Source organism: Panthera leo, chromosome B1, assembly GCF_018350215.1.
Source record: "Panthera leo isolate Ple1 chromosome B1, P.leo_Ple1_pat1.1, whole genome shotgun sequence".
In the NCBI taxonomy this organism is placed as follows: Eukaryota; Metazoa; Chordata; class Mammalia; order Carnivora; family Felidae; genus Panthera; species Panthera leo.
The window spans coordinates 172507988-172526241 of record NC_056682.1 but is presented as its reverse complement, the minus strand read 5'-3'; the positions used below and the strand labels follow the sequence as shown (position 1 = coordinate 172526241).

The following is an 18254-nucleotide window of genomic DNA, read 5'->3' as shown; positions in this document are numbered from 1 at the left end:
CCTGGGGCATCTGGATGGCTCAATCGGTTAAGCATCCAACCTCAGCTCAGGTCATGACCTCACAGTTCGAGTTCGAGCCCTGTGTTGGGCTCTGTGCTGACAGCTCAGAGCCTGGAACCTGCTTTGGATTCTGTGCCTCTCTCTCTCTCTCACTCTGTCCTTCCCTGGCTCATGCTCTGTCTCTCTCAAATATAAAATAAACATTAAAAAAAAAAAAGAAACTGAGAAGTGACGTTACCCAACTTCAAGACTTCCTATAAAGCTACAGTAATCAAGACAGTATGATACTGGTGAAAGAATGAACAGATCAATGGACCAAAATGAATAACTCAGAAATAGGCCTACACAAATATAGCCAACTGGTCTTTGACAAAGAAGCAAAGGCAATTCAGTAAAGAAAAGATAGTCTTTTCAACAAATGGTGCTAGAACTACTAGACATCCATATGCAAAAAAACAAAAAACAAACAAAAAAAAGAGAGGATCTAGACACAGGTATTACACTTTTGACCAAAATTAGCCATAAATGGATCATAAACCTAAATGTAAAACATAAAACTAGAAAACTTCTAGGGGATAATATAGGTGAAAATTTAGGTCACCTTGGGTTTGGAGATGACCTTTTAGACACAACATCAAAAGCACAATCCATCAAAGAAAACATTGTTAAATTGGACTTCATTAAAATTAAATTTTTCTACTTTGCAAAAGACACAATTCAGGCAATGAAAAAACAAGCCACTGGCTGGGAGAAAATATTTACACAACACATATCTGATAAAGGACTTGTGTCCAAAATATACAATGAACTCTTGAATTCAGCGATAAGAAAATAACACAATTTAAAAATGGGGAAAAGATCTGAACAGAGACCTCATCAAATAGCAAATAAGCATATGAAAAGATACTCAATGTCAGATGTCACCAGAGAATTGCAAATTAAAACAATGAGATACCATTACACACCCATTAAAATGGCCAAAATCCTGAAACAACACCAAATATTGGTAAGGGTATGGAGCAACAGTGATTCTCATTCATTTTTGGTGGGAATTCAAAATGGTACAGACATTTTGGAAGACAGTCTGACAGTTTCTTAAGTGCACTCTTACCATATTATCTGGCAATTACAATCCTAGGTATTTACCCAAATGAATTGAAAATCTAGTCCACAAAAAAAGCTTGCATGTAGATGTTTGTAGCAGCTTTATTCATAACTCCCCAAAACTGAAAGCAACAAGATGTCCTTCAGTGGGTTGAAAGGTAAACAAACTGTGGTATATCCAAACAATGGGATGTTATTCAGTCCTGAAGAGAAATAAGTGATCAAACCACAAAGAGTCATAGAAGAACCAGAAGGCATATTTCTAAGTAAAAGAAACAAATCTGAAAAGGCTACATGCTGTATAATTCCAACTCTATGACATTCTTAAAAAGGCAAAACTAAAGATAAAAAGATCAGTGGTTTTTAGGGTTTTGGAGAGGAAGGGATGAATAACCAGGGCACAGAGGATTTTTAGTACAGTAAAACTGTTCCTTCCATATGATATTATAATTGTGGATATATGACCTTATGCATTTTTCAAAGCCCACATAACTATATAACACAAAGGCTGAATCCAAATGTAAATTATGGACTTTAGTTAATACTAATATATCTATTATATAATATACCACACTAATGCAAAATGTTGTAATAGGAAAAACTGTCTAGTACCCGAGAAGGGGTACATGAGAACTTTCTGAACTATTTACTCAATTTTTCTGTAAAACTAAAACTGCTCTAAAAAAATAGAGTCCATTAATTTAAACAGAGAAGTATATAGAAATGCATCAAAATTTCTGTATATTAATTTTGTATCCTGTGACTTTACTGAATTCATTTATCAATTCTAGTAATTTTTGGTTGGACTCTTTAGGGTTTTCTATATATAGTACCATGTCATGACAAATAGTGAAAATTGTACTTCTTCCTTGCCAATTTGGATTCCTTTTATTTCCTTTTCTTGTCTGATTGCTGTGGCTAGGACTTCCAGTACCATGTTGAATAAAAGTGGTGAGAGTGGACATCCTTGACTTGTTCCTGATCTTAGAGGAAAAGGTCTCAGTTTTTCACCATTGAGTATGATGTTAGCTGTGGGTTTTTTATATAAGGTCTTTATTAGGCTGAGGTATTTTCTCTGTAAACCCACTGTGATGACAGTTTTCATCATGAATTGATGTTATACTTTGTCAAATGCTTTTTCTGCGTCTATTAAGATGATCCTATGGTTTTATCCTTTCTCTCATTGATGTGATGTATCACACTGATTGATTTGCAAATACTGAACCACACTTAATCCCTGGAATAAATCCCATTTGATAGTGGTCAATGATTTTTTTTCAGTGTATTATTGGATTCAGTTTGCTAATATTCTGTTGAGGACTTTTGCATCTGTGTTCATCAGAGATACTGGGTTGTAGTTCTCTCTTTTTTTAGTGTCTTTATCTGGTTTTGATAACAGGGTAACATTGGTCTCATAGAATGAATTTTGAAACTTTTCTTCCTCTTCTATTTTTGGAATAGTTTGAGAAGACTAGATATTAACTCTTCTTTAAAGTTTGCTAGAATTCATCTGTGAAGCCATCTGGTCCTGAACTTTTGTTTGTTGGGAGTTTTTTGATTACTGATCCAATTTTATTGCTAGCAGTCTATTCACATTTTCTTCTTCCTGATTCTGTTTCAGTAGGTTATTACAAATGGATTTTATCCATTTCTTCTATGCTGTACAATTGGAAATTAAGAATAACAATACCATTTATAATTGTACCAAAAATAATAAAATACCTAGGAATAACCTTAATCAAGAAGGTGAAAGGTCTGCACTCTAAAAACTATAAAACATTGATGAAAGAAAGTGAAGATGACACAAAAAAATTAAAAGATATTCAATGCTTATGGATTGGAAGAATCAATACTGTTAAAATGTCCATACTACCCAAGGCAATCTACAGATTTAGTGCAATATGCCAACATCATTTTTCATAGAACTAGAACAAATAATATGAAAATTTGTATGGAACAACAAAAGACCCTGAATAGCCAAAGAAATCTTGAGAAAGAAGAACAAAGCAGAGGTATCACAGTGTTAGATTTCAAAATACACTGCAAAGCTTTAGTAGAAGAAAGAAAGAAAGAAAGAAAGAAAGAAAGAAAGAAAGAAAGAAAGAAAGAAAGAAAGAAAACAAAAAAACCCAAAACGATACGGGCACAAAAATAGACACATAGATCAATAGAGCAGAATAGAGAGCCCAGAAATAAACCCACATTTACATGGCCCATTCATTTACAATAAAGGAGGCAGGAATATACAATGAGGAGAAGACAGTCTATTCAGCAAATGGTGTTGGGAAAACTGGACCACTTCTTACACCGAACACAAAAATAAAATCACAAAGGACTTTAAAAATTGGATAAAAAAGGAGAAGAAGTTAATATAAATGGTTTCTGAAGAAACATGGGCATTGACTTACTAGACAAAGGCTTAAATCAACTGTCTTAGAAGTTAACTATGTGACTATGGTCTCTTTTCTTTGGACTCAGAGAATACTTTATTCTCTTTTAAAGGGCAGTCCTTTTATCCCTCCAAAATATTATATCACTCCTTTTGAGAATCTAAAATTGTACAAAAGGGCAATCAAAGAGCTATTGCCAGAAACTACAAGACATTCTCAAGAGTCTACACCAGTATTCAATTTGGCCATAACTCTGCCATCTGCTACAACCCATGACTTCTCATGGGCGAAAGGTTAACAAACCCATTTATCTCTTTCTCTAGTGACTAATCTTACATAGGATTAACTTTCTAGCTCTTTTCTGAAAATATGACACATGTAAAATGTCCACTGTGTTACCAAAAACATTACTTTTGGGTAAAATGACTCTTGAATGGTAAACAGCATCCATGTTAAAAGGACCGTGTATGAACTAGAAGTACAAAAGTAGGAAGCCTGTGTTGTATTTCCTCTCCTATATCTTTCTGAGAAAAATGGACCAAGTGTAGCCTATTGGGGCTGTGAGTCTGAATGACTAGGTGAGCCTGAGAAAAACTCATCGTGGTCATTGTGAAGCCATGCCCACCACTGGCCAGACTTTCAGATCCTCAACCCAGTTTGGCCAGGGCAACATGAGATAAAAGGAACAGAGAGGAAGGTGGGTGACAGGTTGGAAAGCCAATCTACCTGTGGCTTGATGGCTAAATCTCTGTGGCACATGACAGGATAAGTCCTTTTGTGAGGGTGAAGATTGGAATAAGACCAAGTTTGTGTCACAAGGAAGAAACACCTACTCCCTCCACCTCCATGACTTGCACCTCACCAAAACCAGTTGTGGCTGGGCTGACACAGGTGATACCACTGTTTATGGAGCCATTTGAAAAGATATGATTAATATAGTCCAAACTGGGCATTCATGACTGGTGAAGGGGTGGAAGCAGGCACACCAGCCCACAGATCCCATGCTTGTGACTGAGACAAAGGGGTGGGGATATAATTGTGCAAAAGGGCAAGCAAGAAGCTAGTCTCAGAAACTAAGAAATACACTCATGAGTCTATACCATTCCAGCTCTGATCTGCGTGGAAAATAATTTATGAGCTCCTGCAGGGAACACAAGCTAGCAGGACAGATGGGGCTCCACAGCTGCCTAACTCTAACTGCAGTATCCTAAAAGCAGCAATGGCAGCTGGGATGGCCCCTGGGCAGCATCCTGCACATACACTGGAGCGCCCACAACCACACCTGCCTGGGAACCACCTACAGGTAGACGTTAGAAGTATTCTTACAAACCGGGAAAAGGTAGACAAGATAACATATACTCTACTCTTTGTGGACACAGGAATTTTTTTTTTTAGTCATAGGATCTCATTCATTGACACAATTCCCATAAAAATGGATATGTGTTTTTTCCAACTCATATCAGACTGAAAGCAACAAATTGAGAGAGACATGATAATCTGAATACATCAAGTTCCTACAGCTGACACACTGAAAAAAACAGGAAAAGCTAGAGAGATATTAAAAAGTACAATGAAGAAGTCAGAAAGCATGTAAATTTGGAGCTGCTGTATATAAGAGATAACAGCTTTTCCAGAGCCCAGAAAGTTTCACTGTACTATGACAAATTACAGACAATGATATTCATGACACTGATGCTAAGTGAATGAGGAAAGATTACTGTCTGACAGGTGGAGGCTGGTGCATGAACCCACAGACCCCATACTTGGAACTGGTACAAACGGTTGGAATGTGAGGTTCACTCTACCCCATTCAGGAGGTGATCTGCACAAGTAAACATCTAGAAGCTCCCAGGAGACAAGAGCAGACAACAACATTTCTTAAGTAGGACCTCGTGTAGCAGGAATAATTGAAAGCAGATTTTTGACTACTTGTTGCTCAGTTTTATTAACAAAAGGACCCACTGTTCATCATCTAAGGGTATATTGGAAATAGTAAAATAGTTGAGATAAGTAGTGTTTCAATTAACCAGTCTTTGAAAAAAGTAAAACTCTTCTGGGTTGGAGAATTTCATTACAAAATGGCATATGGTTAAAAGTCCCTCACTTCTTCTCTTGTAGAACCTCTCCCAATTGCCAGCAAAACAGCCATGAAAACACAGAAACTTTTAAAACTCACCTTGCCACCAAAAACAAAGAAGGGTAGAAAATTAATGGAGGGATCCAAAAGCATCTACACTCATGAGAGGTATCAGGAATATATTAAGGAAAACATGGTATACTCTACCTTTGTCTCAGGAAAATAGACTTCCTGACAAAGGGTGGGAAAGAATTTTATTCCTCTTTCTGTTCACATATCTCTGTTTGCAGATGTATGATCTTTCATGTAGAGAGTCTGAAAGACTTCATAAAAAAAAAAAAACTCCAAGAACTATTAAATTCAGTAAAGTTGCAGGATACAAAACCAACTTACAAACGGTTGCATATCTATTCATGAACAAACTATTTGAAAAAGAAAGAAATAAAACAATCCCATTTACAAATGCATCAAAAAGAATAAAATACCTAGGAATAATTTTAACCAAGGAGGTGAAAGACCCGTATACTGAAAATTATAAGACTTTGATGAAAGAAGTTGAAGAAGACACAAATAAATAAAAAGATACCCATATTCATGGATCAGAATTGGTAAATTCTTCAAATTGTTAAATTGTTAAAATGTCCACATTACCCAAAGTCATCTACAGACTCAGTGCAATCTCTTAAATTTCCAATGGCATTTTTAACAAAATCAGAAAAAAGAATTCTAAAATTCATATGAAATTACAAAAGACTCCAACCATCCAGAGCAGCCCTAAGACAGAATAAAGCTAGAGGCATTACACTTCCTGATTTCAAACTATACTACAAAGCTGTACTAATCAAAACAGTATGGTATTGTATGTTATTAGCATAAAAACAGACAAATAGTATGGAACAGAATCAAGAGTCTAGAAATAAACCCATGCATACACAGTCAACTAATATTTGGCAAGAGAGTTAAAAATACTTGATAAGGAAAGTATAGTCTCTTCAGTGAATAGTGCTGGGAAAACTGGATATATGCACATATTAAAGAAGTGGACTCCTATCTTACCCCCCTTACAAAAAAAAGTACTCCAAATGGATTAAAAACTTAACTATAAGACCTGAAATCATAAAACTGCTAAAAGAAAACATGGAGGGAAATCTTCCTTACATTGGTCTTGGCAATAATTTTTTGGATCTGACACCATCTGCCTATGTTTTATAGGAAACAAAAACAAAAAAAAACAAATATATGAAAAGGGATTAATATCCAAAATATATAAGTCACTCATACAGCTCAATAGCTAATAATAATAATAATAGTAATAGTAATAATAAAAATTTTTAAATAATTTTATTAAAAAATGGACAGAAGACCTGAATAGAAATTTTTTTTTTTAATTTTTTTTTCAACGTTTTTTATTTATTTTTGGGACAGAGAGAGACAGAGCATGAACGGGGGAGGGGCAGAGAGAGAGGGAGACACAGAATCGGAAACAGGCTCCAGGCTCCGAGCCATCAGCCCAGAACCTGACGCGGGGCTCGAACTCACGGACCGCGAGATCGTGACCTGGCTGAAGTCGGACGCTTAACCGACTGCACCACCCAGGCGCCCCTAGAAATTTTTCTAAAGAAGACATACAAATAGCCAACTGGTATATCAGAAGATGCTCATTGTCACTATCAGCAGGAAAATGAAAATCAAAACCACAATGAACTATCACCTCACACTTGTTTGAATGGACATTATCAAAAAGACAAAAGGTAACCTGTATTGACAAAGATGTTGAGAAAGGGGAACCCTTGTGCACCGTGGTGGGAATGTAAATTGGTATAGCTATTGTGGAAAACAGTAAGGAGTTTCCATTTTAATGTTTAATTTTTTCCTCAAAACATTAAAAATAGAATTGCCATCTGATCCAGCAATCCCATTTCTGGGCATATATCTGAAAGCAATGAAATCACTGTCTTGAAAACCATGCATCCCCATACTCATTGCAGCATCGTTCACAATAGCCAAGGCACGCAAACAACATAGGCATCCACTGACAGATAAATAGGTAAAGAAAATGTGAGATATTTAGAGAAAGATAGAAATAGATATAATGGAATATTATTTAGTCATTAAAAGAAAGATATTCTGCCATTTTTGACAACATGGGTGGACCTTAAGGGCATTAGGCCAAGGGAAATAAAGTCAGACAGAGAAAATAAACACTGTATGATCTCACTCATATGTAGAATCTAAAAAAGCCTAACAGATAGTAGAAAGGGAAGGGGTTGCTAAGGTCTGGGGGACAGGGGAAATGAGGAGATGTTGGTCAAAGGTTAAAAACTTCCAGATATAAGGATGAATGAGTTCTGGGGATCTAATGTGCAGCCTGGTGATTATAGTTAACAGCAGTGTATTATATACTTGAGAGTTGCTAATGGAGTAGATTCTTACAACCAAAAATAAAAGATCATTATGTGAGGTGATGGATGTGTTAACTAACGTTACTGTGGTGACCATTTTGCAGTGGTCATATATACACAATTATGTTGCAGATCTTAAATTTATAGTGTTGTATGTTAATTATCTCAATAAAACTGGGGGGAAAAGAAGTAGGGAGGGACTTGAGGGTACATATTACATTCTGAGATGTGCAAGCCATATGATACTTGTAAAGGGGTTAAAGATAAGAACACTAGGGAGCCGTATCATCAGAAATTACAGTTTGTATATATAATACTCCATTAGGTCAAAGTATCAGAGAATTGGGCAATGAGAGTAAAAGAGGCTACTACTTCAGGCTGGTAAAAATAAATAGCCCACCATGAAAATATAACAGATAAGAACACTTACACAGTGAATAACTGCATCAAAATTTACAAAGTAAAAATGCTAAAAACACAAGGAGATATTGATAGTGAAAACATTTAGTGCATTTCTTTGGGTTACAATTAGATCAAACAGCATAAGACAATCATAGGAGGATTTGGATGAAATAATAAAGGATTTAATAGAGACTTAGACTCTATAAAAAAAAAGTATATTATATATCTAAGTCCCCAGATTTCATGGAGCATTTTACTAATATTGATTCTTAAGTCAAATTTTTTAATAAATACCCCAAAGCAGAAATTGTCAAAGTCATATTTTTGGGTAAAAAATAAAATTTTTTAAAAAGTTTATTTATTTATTTTTGAGAGAGAAGCAGTGAGAGTGAGTGGGGGAGGGGCAGAGAGAGAGGGAGAGAGAGAATCTCAAGTATGCTCCACACACTGTCAGCACAAAGCCCAATGTGGGGCTAGAACTCACAAACGATGAGATCATGACCTGAGCCAAAACCAAAAGTCAGACACTTAACTGACTGAGCCACCCAGGCACCCCACAATAAACTTTTTAAACCATTTTTTTTAAATGTCCTAAACATTTTCTGCATCAAAAACATTGCGTTTTCAATTGCAAACATTAGAAAGTATGAGAGTCAACAGGGTGATATGCACATACTTTAATCTTCTCCTCTTGCTCTAAATCCCCAGAATGATTGTGGAAAAATACGCACACACAGGAAGAAAAGAAAGAAAAGTCTTTAGGGAAACTGAAACCAAGAAAAGTCTCTGAGATCCACAAGCAGATTGGACTATGATAGAGTACTAACTTCCAAAGGATGTCCAACTCTTCATCCCAGAACTTGTGAATATTCTATTACATGGAAAAAGGGAATTGGAGCTGAAAATGGAATTAAATTCATTAATCTGCTGACCTTAAAATAAGAGGGTTATCCTGGATTATTCAAGTGGAACCAATGTAATCACAAGGGTCCTTAAAAACTAAAGAGGGAGGCAGAAGAAGAGGTCAGAGTGATGTGATGTAAGAAGGACTTGAGCTGCCATGAGGAAGGGGCCATGACCCAAGAAATGCAGGTAGCATTCAGAAGCTCAAAAAGGCAAGTAAATGCATTTTCCTCTAGAGCCTCCGGAAGAAATGTAATCTTGTCAACACCTTTATATACGCCCAAAAAGACTTATGTTGGAGTACTAACTTACAGAGCTGTAAGATAATAAATGTGTTTTTTAAGCCACTAAGTTTGCAGTAATTTGCTATAGCAGCAACATAAAATTAATACAGACTACATTGGTCCACCCTCCTGATAAATAGGCTGTGAAAACAGATCAAGAAGCAGTTTGATATGGAGCCTCAACCACATTTGGGGTTGCACAATCAAAAAGCATGGCACTTACAAAACAAACACCATAATAGAAAGTAACCAGACTCAAGATACAAGAGAAGTTAACACCCAAGGAAACTATCAATGTTATCCTCAGATACTGAGGACTGATTGATAATGATATCCTAAGAGAGAGAGAAGAATTCTAAAAAAGAATGGAGTAGGAATCATAGAAATTAAAAACTTAATCATTGAAATAGAAAACTCATTAAATGAGTTGAATTGTAGAGTAGCAATGCTGATGTGAGAATTCGTGAGAAGACCAAGAAGAGGAATTTCCCCAAAACATAGTACAAGAAGCATAAGAGATGGAATATATGAAAGAAATACTAAAAGACATGCAAGACAGATCCACCATCTGAATTACCAGAGGATAGACTATCCTCTGAAAAATAAGCTGATAACTTTATCACCCCAGCCCCCAAAAAGCCATAACAGGGATGCTAGCATGAATATTTTGCAAAGAAAGTAGGAAAGTTTATTGCTAAATTCCAATCAGTATTGATGACAAAAATTTTAATAATGATCTGGAACTAAAATTGCCAATAATTACAAGGGAATTAGTAGACAGTGGGGGAGAGGGAAAGAGTGAACTGCAAGTATGTTGTGATCCTTGCCTGATTGACGAGAATCTATAGATAGAGACAAGTTAATTAAAAGTGCTAATTCAAGAAAAATACAAGTTTAAGTATGTATATTATAAAATTAAGAGTAATTATTAGAAAATACAACAAAAGAGGGGCGCCTGGGTGGCTCAGTTGGTTAAGCGTCTGACTTTGGCTCAGGTCATGATCTCGCAGGACGTGAGTTCAAGCCCCACGTTGGGCTCTGTGCTGACCGCTCAGAGCCTGGAGCCTGTTTCGGATTCTGTGTCTCCCTCTCTCTCTGACCCTCCCCCGCTCATGCTCTGTCTCAAAAATAAATAAACGTTAAAAAAAAATTTTAATAAAAAAAAAAAAGAAAATACAACAAAAGAGACAAACTCCAATCATTTGAGGGTGGGGAGAAGCTTAGAATGAAGAAACCCTAATCCATCTAGCACTGTACTGAAGGAATAGCACATAATGATTAATTAATATGTTTCTAATATTTTAAGAATGGCTTATTATTAGCAAATCTATGACAATAACACATCAATAGATAAAAGGAAAAGAACAGATGAGCATCTCCATGGATGTTAAAAATTTACTTGTTAAATTTAGCATTCATCTTTGACCAAATATACAACTTTAATTAAAGTAGATATTGAAAAGATACGTTGAGGGGCACCTGGGTGGCTCAGTGGGTTAAGCATCTGACTTCAGCTCCGATCATGATCTTGGGGTTTGTGAGTTCAAACTCTGCCTCAGGCTGTGCTGACAGCTCAGAACCTGGAGCCTGTTTTCGATTCTGTATCTCCCTCTCTCTCTGTCCCTTCCCTGCTCACGCTAGGTCTCTGTCTCTAAAAAATAAACATTTAAAAATTTTTAAAAGAAAAAAATGGGGGCACCTGAGTGCCTCAGTCAGTTGAGCATCCAGCTTTGGCTCATGTCATGATCTTGGGGTTTGTGAATTTGAGCCCACATAGGGCTCTGTGCTGACAGCTAAGAGCCTGGAACCTGCTTGGGATTCTGTGTCTCCCTTGCTCTCTGCCCCACCCCCACTCACACTCTGTCTCTGTCTCTCTCTCTCTCTCTCTGTCTCTCTCTCTCTTTCAAAAATAACATTAAAAAAAGAAAGAAGAGATACTTTGAAAACCTGATGAAAAATATATTAAGTATCTAACTTAAAGGCATTTCTGTTACATTCAATGTCAAAGATGCCCACTGTTATTTAACACTGTTCTAGAAGTTCTAGCCATTGCAATTAAGGTGAAAGGGAAATGAGAGACAGAAATACAGGAATGCAGAAAATAAAAATATCACTCTTTTTAGATTATATGATTGTTAGTGTGTAAAATCCAAGAGAAGTAATGGAAAAACTGTTAGAACCAGTAAAAGAGTATGATAAAGCAGTCAGTACAAAATAAATTATTTTTTGAAAAAGAAATCTGTCTAAAAATAGTGGGTTGTCAAATAAATCATTACTATCTCCATTTAACTAAATATGACTACATGGCCTTTAAAAATAATGAAAATCTAATTCCATGGGAAATTGCTACTATCTTTATGTAAGTGACATAAAGTTTATTTTTTTAAACAGGTAGCAATAAATACGTGTAGATATATGTGGAAAAATTAAGATACATATCAAGATATTAATAGTAATCATCTCTACATGGTAGGATTATAAGGGAATTTTATTTTCCTTTTAGCTGTTACCTGTATTTTTTTAATTTTCAACAATCAAAATTAAGAAGAACACATTATTTGCTCAGAACATTTACCAAAAAATTCAAAATCAATAGTTAATAATATGAATTATGCCCAATCTCACAAAAAAATAAAAATGCACTCTATGTTTATTGCAACATTATTTATAAAAGCCAAGATATGAAAGCAACTCACATGTCCAACCATAGATGAATGGATAAAGAAGATGTGGTATATTTATACAATGGAATTGTGACTCAACCATAATTATTACTTGACATTTGCAACAACATGAATGGATCTATAATGCTAAGTGAAGTAAGTCAGACAGAGAAAGACACATATCATATGATTTCACTTATATGTGGACTCTAAAAAACAAAACAAATGAATAAACAAACAAAAAGTAGAAAACAGACCCATAAATACAGAGAACAAACTGGTGGCTGCCGGAGGGGAGAGGGTGGGGAGATGGGCAAATGGGTGAAGTGGAGTGGGAGGTATTGTCTTCCAGTTACAGAATGAATAAGTCAAGGTGATAACAGGTACAGCTTAGGAAATATAGTCAATGTTACTATAATAGGGTTTTATGGTGACAGATGGTAACTACACTTATAGTGAGTATAGCATAACATTTAGACTTGTTGAATCACTATGTTGTATGCCTAAAACTAATGTAACATTGTATATCAACTATACTTCAATTTTTCAAAATGCACATTAAAACAAAATAGGACATAACATCTAGATGAATCATGATCAGTTTAGACAGACCCAGCAAAGAAGGCACTTGAGTAACAAGGGGAGAAAGGATTTTAAGATGAACCCAGTATTAGATTCTATTAAAAAATAATAAATGTTAATTTTTTATAATGTTCTTTGGTCATGTAGGAAAATGTCCTTCTTTTAGAGATATAAAATGAAGCACTTACAGATGGAATGTTAGGATGTCTATAATTTAAGATTTCTAACCGTAAAAAGATAAAGTGAATCAAATGGGATTTTTTATTTCTTAAAGATTAAAAAAAGAGGTATTATTGTTACCTGCCAAATTTGAAATATTCAAAAATATAACAGGCAGCGTTGGCAAGTGGGACTAAAATAAGAACTCTTGTTTACTACTGGCAGAAATGAAAAATTAGTACAACCTTTCTGAAGGACAATTTGGTCACATATATAAGTTCCTTAAAAACATGCCTACCCTTAATTTAGCAATCCCACTTTTCAGAATTTTCTTCTAAAGGAATTATCGGAAATACACCTAAAAACATTGCTATGAAAATGCTCTTGGCGTGATGAGAAATTGAAAAAAATGATAATGTCTACTGTAGAAAATAGTTTCATCAATTATTAAACCTATAACATGGGATAGCATGCAGCCTCAAATATTGCACTTTTGAAGCAATATGTTATATAAATATAATTTCTATTTCTATTTATTTTAAATATAAATTATAAATAAATATAATGTTAAGTGAATAAGAGAATATAAAATTGTACATGTAGGAGGATCTAATTTTGTAAAATGTGATAAAATCTGACAAAATACACAAAGCCTAGGGAAAAAGAATGGGAAGAAATATATCAGATGTTAACAGTCATTATCTCTGCATCTCTGAATCATAGATACATTTAATTTTCTTTCTTATACTTTTGTGTATATTTGAAAAATTTTTAATTTTGAACTGTTTTTAACTCAAAAGATTTAGCTCAAAATATAGCTAATGTAAAAATATTTTATATTTAAAGAAGCATGCTGTATTATTTGGGATATCGACATATACAGAAAACGTCTTCCACACGATGCTAGATAGTTGACGCTGTGGATGGGAACCCACCCAGAGGTCCCTCCACGGTGTCTGTTCAGGGGACTGAAACTTAGCCACCTGGTCGGAAAGCTGACCAGCTACCCTGTGAGCATCCTGCCCCCCAAACACAAATATTCCTCCAAGGGCATTTATATCCTCAAGTGATTCCTCGTGTATACACTTAACAAGCCAGTCAGGAGCTTTTCTATTTAAGAAAAATAAAGGAGAGGGGAAAAAAGGGAGCAGAAGTTCAGAGAGTTCATCATTTGTTTTAAAAGGAAGTAAAGAGAGATAAAAGGTAAACGTTTTTTTTTTTCTTTAATGCATCAAATAAAAAGAGGGAGAAAAAAGACAGATGGAAGAAGCCCTGTTTCAAGGGGGAAGAAACTGTGGTGGATAGGATCCATGAAAATTCAGTCTATGAAAAAGACAAGATGAAAAAATACTAAGTGAGGTTAAGTGTGAGTCCGTAGTCAAGTTAGCAAATACGCAAGAAAGACACTGCTTTATTTGTCAACGTTTAGATAAGAGACCTGGAAGAAATCAGGGCTAGACCCGTCCCTGCCACTTCCTCCATTTAATAAATGTTTATTCAGAGGGCACTACGTGCCAGCACTGTGCCAGGCGGCAGGAGCCAGGGATAGAACTGTGAACAGCACTGCTTTCAAAATACTCCTACATTAGTGACAGAGACCAAGGAACACATACAGTGCCGTGTGCGGGGAAGATCAAATGCCCGTGCCTACTATAAAAATACATAAGTTGTGGAGCGGCAGAAACTGCTGCGCATGTCGCTGAAAGAGAGCAACTGGAGAGAGGTGATGAGAAATGTAGACGAAAACAGAACCAACATCCTGTTTTTCCCTGAACTATGGCTGCAGTGCTAGTGATTTTTATACCTTTTCAAGACAGTCATAAAAAGACCCCCTACTTTTTATCCGCCTTGTGAATTCCAAGGACGTTCACAACATGTTTAAAAAGACACCTAAAATCATCTTGTAAATATTTCAAAGAAACATTTTTTAGTAACTGTTTCCTATGTAATTGTTGATATTTTCCTGCATATATGAAGTAATTATTCCACAATTTGAAAAAGCCATAAAAGCCTTTTTACTTACCAACGTGTTTCCTTCTCAGAAGAAGAGAAAGTAACTTCTAAGTGATCAGGAAGATAAAAGTGCTTGACAAACTGCGTGTCCTTCGTGGAAGTAGAGCAGGACCATAGAAACCGTTTTCTGCCATCTGTTGGACCTTCCTGGAATTACTCCTAGACAGGAATTTCCCTTTCAACAGTCACGTGACAAGCATGTGGGCCAGCAGATTTTCCTGGGCTACAGACTAAAACAGTAATCCAATTTTTAAATTCGTATGAGCACACGACTTATGACAATTTCAGTGTGAAGAAAAAAATGCTTTTTCTAAGGTAATGTTTATCTGCAGAGTGTGCAGCCAGAACGTTAAATTGTCACCCAGAGGAGAAAGTTATTGAATACTGCCTGTTTTCCATGATCAGGATATTTAATATTTCCAAAAATCATTGCAACCCACCATTATCAAGCAATTTTGGAGCATTATTTTAGCTGGACAAGATACTCTAAAGCAGAATTAGCTTAGGTCCAAGATTTGTTTTTTAAAAAATCAACTTTCAAGGAAAGTTTAGTGGTTGATACATAATATAGCCACATCTAGGGGAAGTTGTGAACCTGTTTCTCCACATTCTGACCACATTGGGTATTATTATCTTTTTAAGTTTATTTACTTTGAGAGAAAGAGAGAGAGAATGGGGGAGGGGCAGAGAGAGAGAGAGAGAGCTAGAATCCCAAGCAGACTCCACCCTGTCAGCAAGGAGCCTGACATGGGACTCAAACTCATGAACTGTGAGATCATGACCTGAGCTGAAGTCAAGAGTCTGATGCTTAACAGACTGAGCCACCCAGGCACCCCCAACATTTTGTATTATTAAATGCATGAATTCTTAATTCTAGAATAATAACACAGATGCTGCAGGACTAAAAATCAATTTTCTAAAGGCCATTTAGAATAATTTTAGAACAATCAACAAAGGTTAATACAAAAAGAAGGTGTCTGGTTAACCAGATACTTTAGGCAGCCAGGATATCCAATTCCCCAGACTTTCCACTTAATCAAGACTAATATGTAAAGAAATGAACATATGAGTTAAATAACCATTCTATAATCACTGTCTGGCATTACCTCATCTATACAAAAAATAAGTTAAGACCCTACAGTCTGACCCATAACGAAGTGAGACATTTGGATAAGAATCACTTCTGCTTTCAGGAGGAAGGGAAGGCCAGCTTCTTACTATTCATTCTTAGTCATCAAACATAACAGGAAGTCTTCTTAGGTGGGGAGGGTCAGCAAGGAGCCGATGGGTCTCTGATGGACCAACCAAAGGAAACAGCTAGGGAGTAGTGGGTATCTGTGACACTGGGAAACCAGCTTTGTGCAACAGGCAGAGGAGAAAAGGGCCAGCTGGGGTTTTAAGGGAGTTTTAAGCAACACTGGACTAAAGCCTTGAAGAAAACACACACACATGTTTACACACACAACATGTGCGCACACACAGACACATCACTGCAGATTTGGTCACATTGCACAATGACTTAACAAACCCTCACTAGGACATTTCATAATGCTGCTATTCGGAGCTGTTATAATTCTGAGAAACATCTTTAAGGACATGACAAAACCCACAGAAGTCAGGTAACATGGAAGACAGGACGGCAGAGGAACAGATCATACTGGGCTGAACTCACAATGCCAAATACTAGCTGTGTGGTCTTGGGCAAATTACTTAATCTCACAAAGATTCCATTTATTTATCTAAAATGGGAGTACTTATGATTTTTAGGGAAGATAATGAATATAAAGTGGGTGGGACAGGGAACACAAGAGAAGTTACAATACTAAGGAGCTTTGGAATTCTATATAAGCCTTACGTTTTTCCTTGTTGAGATGAAAAGACTTCAGGATACACTAATAAGTGAAGAAAAGCAAGGTGCAGAAGTGTATGGAGAGCGTGCTATCATTTTCATAAAATCTGGTCTATTTACTTAGGTTATCTCCTTGCCAGGCATTGTTCTGAGTGCTTCACAAATATTACCTCACTTAACCCTCATAAAGATGCTGTTAAGTACTATCATTAGCCTCACTTAAACTGGGGGAGGAGCAATCAGGTAACTGTCCAATCAATGTTGTGCGTGCTGGTCACCGGTGGGGCTGGGGTTTGAATCCACATGCAGTCTAGCACCAGCATCTGTGTGCTTCAGCACTACCCCAGCCTGCCGTCCACCTATCCTTAAGAGACACACAGAGGAGGGAAGGAGAGAGAGAGGAGCAGGCTAGAAAATGGGCAGAGATTGGAGTTTTGCATCAGAAACCGGTAGCCCTGTCAACACCTTGATTTTGGACTTCTGGCCTCCAGAACTGTGAGAGAATGAATGTCTGTTTTAAGCCACCCAATTTTATGGGAAATTGTTATGATAGCCACAGGAAACTGATACAAGAATCTACATACCTATGCTGATATATGCATAAAAATATTTTTTTTTCTGAGAGGATAATTAAGAAAGTGTTACCTTTGAGCAGAAGAACCAACAGAGAGAGAGCTTTATATTCACCATTTTATGCTCTTTTGTCCCTTTTGAATTTTTTATTACTATTTGCATGCATTCGTTTTATTTTTTAAAAACAAAAGTGTCATAGTGGGATAGGTAAAATAACAGTCTAAAAATGGCAAATATACTATCCCAATAGAGAAGCAAAACATTATTTTGATGATTTTTACTTTTTAAAACACTGGCCTTCCTTTCCCTGGAAAAATCAATCAACAATTACTTTTGTTTACCAACAGCTTTACATTTTTTTTAATGCTTATTTTTGAGAGAGAGAGAGAGAGCACGCACATGCGCGCGGGTGCACGCACACATGAGCTGGGGAGGGGCACACAGAGAGGGGGACAGATGATCCAAAGTGGGCTCTGTGCTGACAGCAGATAGCCCGATGCAGGGCTTGAACTCACGAACCATGAGATCATGACCTGAGCTAAGTCAGACGCTTAACCGACTGAGCCACCCAGGCACCCCATCAACAGCTTTAAAAACAGGTTATATTAAAATTATATCATAAAATATACAAACCATTAAAAATAAAATTGATAACTTAAAATTTGTATTAAAATCCAAATATGCTGGGGCACCCGGGTGGCTCAGTCGGTTAAGCGTCGACTTCAGCTCAGGTCACGATCTAGCGGTCCGTGAGTTCGAGCTCCGTGTCGGGCTCTGGGCTGATGGCTCAGAGCCTGGAGCCTGCTTCCGATTCTGTGTCGCCCCCTCTCTCTGCCCCTCCCCTGTTCATGCT

The 18254-nt window shown here is 36.5% G+C and overlaps 3 protein-coding genes across 7 annotated transcripts in view; 1 reads left to right on the top strand and 2 right to left on the bottom strand.

Annotated features, from left to right (window-relative positions):
- Positions 1–15067, bottom strand: part of TLR1 (toll like receptor 1) — a 47538-nt gene extending 32471 nt beyond the window's left edge. The window contains exon 1 of the mRNA XM_042936618.1: positions 14990–15067. The gene's annotated coding sequence lies outside the window, so the exon portion shown is untranslated. The remainder of the gene's footprint in view (positions 1–14989) is intronic.
- The window catches only part of TLR6 (toll like receptor 6), a 43527-nt gene extending 28451 nt beyond the window's left edge, over positions 1–15076 (bottom strand). Inside the window, exon 1 of one of the 2 annotated variants that reach the window (XM_042936610.1) lies at positions 14990–15076. The gene's annotated coding sequence lies outside the window, so the exon portion shown is untranslated. Of the gene's footprint in view, positions 1–1146; positions 1160–14989 lie in introns of those variants that run through there. The other variant, XM_042936611.1, reaches the window with a different exon arrangement.
- The window catches only part of FAM114A1 (family with sequence similarity 114 member A1), a 114298-nt gene that overhangs the window by 15735 nt on the left and 80309 nt on the right, over positions 1–18254 (top strand). The window lies entirely within an intron of this gene.